Source organism: Lemur catta, chromosome 6, assembly GCF_020740605.2.
Source record: "Lemur catta isolate mLemCat1 chromosome 6, mLemCat1.pri, whole genome shotgun sequence".
NCBI lineage: Eukaryota > Metazoa > Chordata > Mammalia > Primates > Lemuridae > Lemur > Lemur catta.
The window spans coordinates 58,608,606-58,618,192 of NC_059133.1; the positions used below are offsets into that span (position 1 = coordinate 58,608,606).

The following is a 9,587-nucleotide window of genomic DNA, read 5'->3' on the forward strand; positions in this document are numbered from 1 at the left end:
GCTCTAAGCTGAATGCAGCTGCATGAGTGAAGCCAGATGATACCACATGGAATCACAAGAAATAATAAATTGTTGTTTTAAGTCAATACGTTTTGGGGTGGCTGGTTACACAGCAACAGATAACTGAAACATACATACACATCTGGAGAGAATACTGTATACTGTTTTCACCACATCCTCCAAGTCAATTATAACCACTAATCTAGAGGAATGAAATACTGAAAATTCTTTTGGAAATCTTTCATAAATATTCTTTTTTTCAGTGTGCTTTTGATAGATACTATCAACAGTACATTTTAAGATTATATTCTTTTGCCCTATATAAGTAGAGTGTAGCTATTGAGCTACTGAATTTGTCAGTTAAATGCAAGATCATATACTTTAGCAATCTAATTGAAATAAAAATGAAATAATTTATTGGACCATCTCTCCTCTGCTCTGAAGCAACTTTAGGTAGTATTTGAGGACTAGACCAAAACTCTTCACAAAAAAATATACACATGAACATGTGAAAACATACACACAAAAATTACTATATATACAGAGACTGCGTTACACTGGTACATGGTGGTTTCTGTGTATGCTAACTCCATCATTTTTTCCAGCTCACTGCCAAAAACCAACTATTTAAGGGGGAAAAAATTATATACAGAGAAGTGAACAAAAGCAGATCTAAAGTTCTACACCAAAAAATGTGGTGTAGTTTCATATATGAACCAGCTGGATGGATTAAATTATCATCAAAAACAGTACAGCTCGGTACTGCTTGCTTCTGAAAATAGTAAAGAAAAGAAAAAACAAAACAAAACAAAAACCAGTACAGCCATGGTGGGAAATGAGTATGATTTGAGATTGAGTTAGAACCTAACTGGTAAAGTCTAGATTAAAAAATGACTGAGATATAGGGCAGGTTTCCATCTGGTGAATGGAGTGAGGTAGGGAATATAGGTGGAAAAAGAATGACAGTACTGTAGACCACCAGTTCCAATCCAGTATCAGAAGTAATGAATAAGAAGGTCCCAGATAATATGGCAAAGAAGAGCTAACCCTGGAGAAAGGAGCTTGACAAGATCAGGCCAAGTATCCAAGGAATAGTTCAAAGGGAATACATCAGGGACCTATGCAGAGACCCGTGAGGCAGACTGATTGTCTCCCATGTTAGGGATTATTTAGGGAAGCAACAGCTCAGTACTCCTTTGGGTGTTCAGGATATCGAAAACCAAGATATTCAAGATGTTATTGCCTATTGGCTGAAAACCTTCCACAGTTCCCTGCCACACAGCCCTCTCAAAAGGGCAGCACACAACACAGCAACTGGTTTCACTCAGGGCAGATAAGCAAGAGAGCAAGAGAGAGCCCTAAGATGGAAATCATAGTCTTTTGTAACCTAATATCAAAAATAACATCTCATCACTTTTGCTGTAGTTTTATTTATTTAATATTTAATTTTTCTTTTTACCATTTTATTTTTGTGTACATATTTTCTTAAAATCAGTGAATTTCTAGGCCAGCTTCAGGTAACTGAAGGGCCTTTATAAGTAGTTTATACTGTCTAGATCCAAAGAATGCTGCAAACAGTCTGGAGCAAAATGGGAAATAACATCTTTCTAAAGACAGGCTTAGAAATTCTAATCCGGTAAGTTGTTTCCTTTCTCTGGTAGCAGAGTTGATTCATACCTGGCTGCTAGGCCACCATTCACAGGTATAGCCAAGAAGACAGGGTACAGACCACCAAAAACAAGACCAACCAGTCCACCCCATGTTATGGTACAGGTTTCATAATTCAAATCACTTGTATTCAAAGGTAAACTTACAAAACGTTTGTAAGCTATATGTGCTGTCAAAATGGGATCACTGCCATCAGTAAGCCAGCAGCAATATGAGCCTGTGTCACATTGAAGATGCACTGAAAAGACTGTTTTGCTATTAGGTCACAGAGAGTAGCATTAAGTCCAATATATGTTGATCCACGTTCAAGTAAATTCCTTTCTGATTCTGGAGGCTGGTTAATTTTTTGGTTATAATATTGAAAAATGTTGAGTTTTCTTTGATAGTATTCTCTGGTTTATGATTTTCCATCTTGAGCTTTATGCTATCCTTCTGCCAGCAGCTGCTGCCTCCCCTTGTCTTCCTCAGCCACATAGGGGCTCACTGCAACCTTTGTTCAACTTGCCTGGGCACAGCCAACTGTGGCTGACATGTGACTCTACCTGGGCAAGTGCGGGGTTGCAGCCCACTTTAGCTGTAGGTAATCAGAAGTGAATCACTAGGGCCAGCCTGCAGTCAAGGGGAGAGGATTACATAAGGACACGAATACTAGAAGGCAAGGGTCAATGGGGGTCATCTTAGAAGCTGTGTACCATAATTACCCAGCTCTCAAAACTCTAACCCTGTATTTAATTGTTGCAAATGTCATATTCTTGGGAGTGAGGATTTCATTGGTCAAGTTTGTGTTAGGGCTCTGCCTGTGGGTCAGTAAGGCTTAGCTAGAAGGAACAAGATCATTTAATACATAATATTATTTTTGGACATGGGCATTTCTAGGGACTAGGAAAATGTTGTAGGCTTAGCAGCCACATGAAAATGTATCTATTACAAAGATATACTATAAAGCTATTGGGGGGAGGGGCGGCGCTGGCTTACTCCTGTAATCCTAGCACCCTGGGAGGCCAAGGCGGGTGGATCGTTTGAGCTCAGGAGTTCGAGACCAGCCTGAGCAAAAGCAAGACCCCGTCTCTATTAAAAAACAGAAAGAAATTAACTGGACAACTAAAAATATATTGAAAAAATCAGCTGGGCATGGTGGCGCATGCCTGTAGTCCCAGCTACTGGGGAGGCTGAGGCAGTAGGATTGCTTGAGCTCAAGAGTTTGAGGTTGCTGTGAGCTAGGCTGATGCCATGGCACTCTAGCCTGGGCAACAGAGTGAGACTCTGTCTCAAAAAAAAAAAAAAAAAGAAAGAAAGAAAGAAATCTATTAGAACTATAAAAACTAAAAAGAGACTAAACCTGAGATTTAGTATTGTGAAATGAATCTAAAGTACGTTTTCACTCAGTCCTATTGACGATTGCTTTAGCCTCTAGAGCTAAAGGGCGGTAATAAGCCATCATTTTATCACATGCAGATACAACTTAATGGGATAATTCACATGCATCTTGTCTGGATTTACTAAACCAAATTAGAAGACTCTCAGAATTATTAAGGGGTGGTGGAGAAGAGGATAAAGAATATGGTAGATGCAGTAGAAATAAGACTACCAAAGAAGAAATTATTATCATTATTATTATTTGTTTATTTTTAAAGAGAGTGTTTCATTCTGTTGCCCAGGCTATAGTGCAGTGACATCATCATAGCTCACTACAACCTCAAACTCCTGGGCTCAAGCAATTCTTCTGCTTCAGCCTCCCAAGTAGCTAAACTATAGGTGTGCACCAACATGCCCCGCTAATTTTTCTTTCTTTTTTTTACAGAGACAAAGTCTTGCTATGTTGCTCAGGCTACTCTCAAACTCCTGGCATCAAGGGATCCTCCCGCCTTAGCCTCCCAAAGTTCTAGGATTATAGGCGTGAGCCACCGTGCCTGGCCAAGGGAAGAAATTTTAAATAAAAAAGTTACTTGATGGCTTTGAAACTCAAGGCATCTCAAAGGTAGACAGAAAATTGCTTTTGCTGACATTGACACAATATTTACATAAATCACTTAAGGCTGGCTCTAAGTACCTCTGCTTTTTTCAATTGTTGTCTTATTTTAGAGTTATTCTCTAGAGAGTTCTGCTCTCAGTAATAATGGAGTATCTTGTTGCGGATCAATTCTGCAGCAAATATCAACTAGAAAATATGAACAAGATTTAAAAGAAAAAATCTGTAAAAAAAAAAAAAAAGGAAAAGAATCCTTTCGTAGGTATCAGAGAGCTACCAAGGCAGCAAGGAGCTGAGGAGCTACAATCTAGACAAAAAAGAAGTGTAAAGAGGTAAACCTGACATTTGGTTCTCTTTTCCCCTCAAGAAATAGGTCTCGCTATGTTGTGTAGGCTCATCTTGAACTCCTGGCCTCAAACAATTCTTGTTCCTCATCCTCAAGCGATCCTCCTATTCCGGCGTCCCAAAGCGCTGGGATTATGGGAGTAAAGCCACCATGCCCAGCTGAAGCACAGAAGTTTTAAATTTTGATGAAGTCAAATTTATCTGTTTTTTCTTTTGTTGCTTATGCTTTTGGTGTCATATCTAAAGCGGCTTTGCCTAACTCAAGGTCATTAAGATTTTAATTTAATATCTTCTAAAAGTTTATAGTTTTAGCTATTACATTAGGTCTATGATCCATTTTGAGTTAGTTTTTGTGTATGTGTGAGGAAAAGATCTGTATTAGGGTTCTCCAGTGAGAGAGAATCAATATGCTTAATTGATAGGAAGGAAGGAAGGAAGGAAGGAAGAAGGAAGGAAGGAAGGAAGGAAGGAAGGAAGGAAGGAAGGAAGGAAGGAAGGAAAGAAGGAAAAAGAAAAGAAAGAGAGAAAGAAAGAAATATGTGAGGAGATTTATTAGGGGAATAGGTTTACACAATTATGGAGGCTGACCAGTCCCACCATAGGCTGTCTGCAACTGGAAAAAGAGGAAAGGCAGTAGTATGGCACAGTCCAAGTCCGAAGGCCTGAAAACCAGGGATGCTGATGGTGTAATTCTCAGTCCAAGGCCAAAGGCCTAAGAACCTGCTGGTGCAAATCCTAGAGTCCAAAGGCTAGAGAATGTGAAATTCTAACGTCCACGGGCAGGAGAAGAAGGGCATCTCAGCTCCAGGAAAGAGAGAGTTCATCTGTTTTCTGCCTTTTTGTTCAATCTGGGCCCTCAGCTGATTAGATGGTGCCCACCCACATTGAGTGAGGGTAGATCTTCCTTACTCAGTCTACTGATTCAAATGCCAGTCTCTTCTGGAAATACCCTCACAGACATACCCAGAAATCATGCTTTACTAGCTATCTGGGTATCCCTTATTCCAGTCAAGTTGACACCTAAAATTTACCATCACGGGATCCAACTTCATTCTTTTGTCTATGGATATCCAGTTGTCTCAACACTATTTATTGAAAAGACTATTCTTTCATCATTGTTTTGTCTTGGCACCTTGTCAAAAATTAATTGACCATAAATGTGAAAGTTTACTTCTGGACTCTCAATTCTATTTGATTGATCTATTATATCTATTCTTATTCCAACACCACACAGTCTTGATTACTGCAGCTTTGTATAGCAGAAAGTTTTGAAATCAGGAAGCGTGAATCCTCCTTGTTCTTTTTCAAGATTGTTTTAGCCATTCTAGGTTTCTTGAATTTTCATATGAATTTTAGGATCAGCTTGTTAATTTTGGCAATGAAACCAGCTTGGAAGTTTGATAGGAATTATGTTGCATCTATATATCAATTTGGGGAGTATTGCCATCTTAGCAATGTTAAGTTTTCCAATCCTTAAACGTGAAATGTCTTTCCATTTATTTAGGTTGTTTAAAATTTCTTTCAACAATGTTTTGTAGTTTATTCCATGACTTTAACTGCAGTATTATCCACTGTTAGAAAAAATGTAGTAATTAAAAATCAAGACTCTCCATTCTTTCTCAAGATTTTGAAGAGATATTTATTTGTCATAATGGAACTAGAAGACTTTTAATTCTTAATGGGTCCTCAACTTAAATTCTTTGCCTCATTCCCATATTTTGTCTTTTCAGGACTACCAAATATCTATTCCATCATGGTAGGCTAGGTTTCTTATTTATGCTTGATCTTAATTTCCCTAAAGAAACACTATTATACTGCACAACATATTCTCTATATTCATCAGGGATCCAGTACGCTTGTTCCACTGGAATGACTTTTTACATCTGTGATGGGATGCAAGGATTTTTTTCCCTGGGACTTATTAATAAATAGAACATCTTATTCTACAGCTGCAATAGAAGATAGCATTAAGATATCTTCTGTAGAATATGTTAAATGGATAAGGTATATTTATAATTTAAGAGGGAGATAGTTAAGTTTTAAAATATCCTTATTCAATGTTCTAAACCTGAACCTCTGCCAGATAGGAAATTTAAATGCAGGATAATTTTCTTCCTAATGTTGGATATATGTACAAGCAGAATATCTGCTTGCTTCCCTACAGAATCATATGTTGGTTGGTTGAAAATATGTCAACATTCTTAATAACATAGCCATACAGCTTCAGCTGTACATATTTTTACATCTCCTAATTTATACTTCTTAGGAATACTAAATATAGTACAGTCAAGGAGGTTGAGATTTCATTAATTTTAAAGAAAGACCTTTCTTAGATAATTTCCCCCCCCCAAAAAAAACTACACAGAAGTAAACATTGATTCTCTTCCTTCATCTATAAAATTGTTTATTTTATTAATAGCAATTTAACTTGAATAAGTACTTCAAAATAACAAGCTTCTCATCCATTTTTAACAGCTTGTCCTCCCTTCAAAAACACCAGACGTAGATGGGTGTAGTGGCTCACACCTGTAATCCTAGCACTTTGGGAAGCTGAGGTGGGAGGATCGCTTGAGGCCAGGAGTTTGAGACCAGCCTGAGTAACATAGAGAGATCCTATCTCTACAAAAAATTACAAAATTAGCCAGGCAGAGTGGCACGTTCCTTTAGTACTACCTACTCAGGAGGCTGAGGCAGGTTGAGGGCTGGAGCCCAGGAGTTTCAGGTTGCAGTGAGCTATGATGATACCATAGCACTCTAGCCCCTATGTCTCAAAGAAAAGAAGGAAAAGAAAAAAAAATATTACATAAACTTGATTGATAAAGCATTGCCAGGGTTTGAGAGGATTGACTCCTATCTTTTTTTTTTAATTTAATTACCCAATCTTTGGGCTCTGAAGAAATTGATTCCAATCTTAAAATAAGTTCTATTTTGGGTAAAATGCTATCCAACAGCATCACATGCTATAGAAATCTTTCATGAAGGGATGTCAACTGATGCAGCAAACTTCACTGTTGTCTTATTTTAAGAAACTGCTGTAGCCACTCCAACCTTCAGCAACCACGACCCTGATCAATCAAGAGACAGACACTCTTGCTCAGGCTGGTCTCAGACTCCTTCCCTCAAGCGATCCTCCCACCTCGGCCTTCCAGAGTGCTGGGATTACAGGCCTGAGCCTGTAATTTCAGAAGTTTGAGGCAGTTTATGTAATATTCTAAACCCTTTGTTATTTCAACAATGTCCACAACACTTTCACCAGGATTAGATTCCATCTCAAGAAACCAATTTCTTTGCTCATCTATTAAAGTTTTATCACGAGATTGCAGCAATTCAGTCACATCTTCAGGTTTCACTTCTAATGCCAGTTCTCTTGATATTTACGCCACATCTGCAGTTACTTCCTCCACTGAAGTCTTGAACACCTCAAAATCATCCATGAGAGTTGGAATCAACTTCTTCCAAACTCCTGTTTATGTTTATCTTTTTACCTTCTCCCACGGATCATGAATGTTCTTAATGGCTTCTAGAATGGTGAATCCTTTCCAGAAGGTTTTCAGTTTATTTTGCCCAAATTCATCAGAGGAATCATTAACTAAGGCAGCAACAGCTTTATGAAATGCATTTTGTAAATAAGAAATACACTGCTCTCTACAGATAAGCATTAATAACATTAATCTCCCTGTACATCTCCATCAGACCTCTTGAGTGATCAGGTGCATTTTCAATGAGCAGTAATATTTTGAAAGGAATCTTTATTTCTGAAGAGTGGGTCTCAATAGTGGGCTGAAAATATTCAGTAAACCAAGCTGTCACAGACACACTGTCATCCAGGCTTTGTTGTTCGATTTACTGAGCAGAGGCAGAGTAGATTTAGCATGATTTCTAAGGCCCTACAATTTTCAGAATGGTAAACGAGCACTAGCTTCATCTTAAAGTCACCAGCTGCATTAGTCCCTAACAAGAGAGTCAGTCTGCCTTAGAAGATTTGAAGCCAGGCATTGACTTCTCCTCTCTAGCTATGAAAGTCCTAGATGGCATCTTCCTCCAACAGAAGGTTGATTTGCCCACAATAACGCCTGTTGTTTAGTGCAGCCCCCTTCATCAATGATCTTACCTAGATCTTCTGGATAACTTACCACAGCTTCTACATCAGCACTTGCTGCTACACTGCACTTTTATTAATATGTTATGCAATCAGCTTCTTTCCTTAAACCTCATGAAACAACCTCTGCCAGCTTCAATTTTTTCTTCTGCAGCTTCCTCACCTCTCCTGGCCCTCACAGAACCGAAGAGAGTTAGGGCCTTGCTCTGGATTAGGCTTTGGTTTAAGGGAATGTGTGTCTGGTTTGATCCTCTATCCAGACCACTAAAACTTTCTCCATATCAGTAATAAAGCTGTTTCACTTTCTTATCGTTCATGTGTTCACTGGAGTAATACTTTTAATTTCCTTCAAGAACTTTTCCTTTGCATTCATAATTTGGCTGTTTGGCAAAAGAATCCTAGCTTTCAGCCTATCTCGGCTTACAACATACCTTTCTCATTAAGCTTAATCATTTCTGACTTTTGATTTAAAGTGAGAGACATGCAACTCTTTCTTTCACTTGAATACTTACAGGCAATGGTAAGGTTATTAATTGGCCTAACTTCAATATTCTTGTGTCTCAGGGAATAGCGAGGTCTAAAGAGAAGGTTGGTGGAGGAGTCAGAACACACACACTGTTTATGAATTAAGTTTGCCATTATATAGGCATGATTTGTGGTACTCCAAAACAATTACAATAGTAACATCAAAGATCTCTAATCACAAATCACCATGTTAAATATAATAATAGTGAAAAACTTTGAAATAACGCAAGCATTACCAAAATGTGACACAGAGACAAAAAGTGAGCAAATGCTGTTGGAAAAATGGTGTCAATGGACTTGCTCGATACAGGGTTGCCACAATACTTCAATTTGTGAAAAAACACAATATCTATGAAGTGCAATAAAGTGAAGTACGGCTGTATATCTTTTTATCTCTTCAACATTTGAGCCATGGGAATTTTTACCTATTCAAAAAGTATGTATCCAAAAATCTATTGTTTTTATTAGTTACATGGTTTTATAAATCCACTCAATTGTCTTCTCAGCTACTCTAGACTACCTTGTCTTCTATTTCACAGATAGTGACATCACAGCTGTAGCAAAACACCAGTCCTGGTTAAATCCAATTCCCTACCTATTTCATACCTTCACCTAAGCAGCTGAACCTGACTAGAGAAAAACATAACCAAGTTGACTGATCTCATTTTATATTTACAACCATAAATGTCTGAATGACCTACTTATTCCTTCCACAATACCTGGAAATTCTACCATATATCCCTAGGTAATTCACTCTACCATTCAGAAATGACTATTTCACATTTTCTCTTCACACACCTCCCATATTCCTTCCCCAATCCTTACATTTAGCTAATGACCCCCTCCCTGTTTCACTGAAAAAGGAAAGAAAAAAAAATCAGAAGAAAAAAATCCACAAGGTCCCACCACCACATTAATTATGAATTACAATCACCTGCAAAAGAAGAAGAAGAAAAAAAAAATCAGAAAAAAAGACCAGTG

General features: G+C 38.0%; 1 pseudogene; it reads right to left on the reverse strand.

Annotated features, from left to right (window-relative positions):
• Nucleotides 1-1,491: 1,491 nt before the first annotated feature.
• LOC123640423 lies at nucleotides 1,492-2,079 on the reverse strand (annotated as a pseudogene).
• Between the last annotated feature and the right edge of the window lie 7,508 nt (nucleotides 2,080-9,587).